Genomic DNA, 1,092 nt, shown 5'->3' with positions numbered 1-1,092 from the left:
AGCATAAACTTTAACCTGATATATTATTTCCTTTAACAACATTGCGTCATTCTTATCTGGTATTGCAGCAATCGAGATCAAGTTTCTACAAGTTCAGACCTGTTTTTAGCATAAACTGTAACCTGATATATTATTTCCTTAAATACTGCCACGCTAGCATAAACTTTAACCTGATATATTATTTCCTTTAACACCATTGCGTCATTCTTATCCGGTATTGCATCATTCTAGACCAAGGTCACGTCAGGGTCATCGACCTCTGACCGTCTGGGGTCAAGGTCAAGTCAAGTCCATCGACCTCCGGTCGTCTGGGGGGTCAAGGTCACTTCAAGGTCATCGACCTCTGGTCGTCTGGGGTCAAGGTCACGCCAAGGCCATGTCAAGGTCAATACCTCTGGTCGCCTGGGGTCAAGGTCGCGTCAAGGTTGTTTTCTACTGGTTCAGACCTGTTTCCTACAGGTTAAGACTTGTTTTCTACAGATTCAGACCTGTTTTCTACTGGTTCAGACCTGTTTTCTACAGGTACAGACTTGCTTTTTAGTATAAACTGTAACTTGATATATTATTTCCTTTATAATTGTAGTGTTAGCAAAAATTTTAGCCTAATATGTAGGCTTGTTAGTAAATTAGCAAGAGCCTCTTTAGCTCAGTGGTTGAGCAATGGTCTTGTAAACCGGAGGTCATGAGTTCAAATCTCACAGGAGGCAATTACATTTCTATCAAAAATGTCAGGTGTGGAATTCGAACCCACGCTCCGTTTGGAAACCAAGGCTTAAACAAGGTGCCTTAACCACTCGGCCAACCTGACTCGATAGGTATATGAAAAAGAAACGAGAAATTTTTTTTATATCTATTTATTGGAATAAGGTAGGTATAATACATGATGTATATGGGATAGTTATTTAATATCATATTCGAACTGTTGCTGAAAGTTCTTTATAACATAAAGTACAACATTTTATATGCATTCCACAAATCCAGCAGACTTCCACATGGGCGCAAGGTAGAAAAATAACGTTTCGTTCTCGCTTTCGACATATTCGGCAAACCTTTTCAGGCGGTCCCCAGCATTCGTCCTCAGGAACGGAATTT

The 1,092-nt window shown here is 40.2% G+C and overlaps 1 non-coding gene across 1 annotated transcript; it reads left to right on the top strand.

Moving 5' to 3' along the window:
* The first annotated feature begins 635 nt into the window (after positions 1-635).
* Positions 636-707, top strand: Trnat-ugu. Its single transcript has one exon. It is a non-coding gene; the product is annotated as a tRNA-Thr (tRNA).
* The last annotated feature ends 385 nt before the right edge of the window (positions 708-1,092 follow it).

The sequence above is a fragment of the Anoplophora glabripennis genome, unplaced genomic scaffold (assembly GCF_000390285.2).
Source record: "Anoplophora glabripennis isolate ALB-LARVAE unplaced genomic scaffold, Agla_2.0 scaffold1265, whole genome shotgun sequence".
NCBI lineage: Eukaryota > Metazoa > Arthropoda > Insecta > Coleoptera > Cerambycidae > Anoplophora > Anoplophora glabripennis.
Note: the sequence above shows the minus strand (reverse complement) of the source record. Positions and strands in the feature narration are given on the sequence as shown.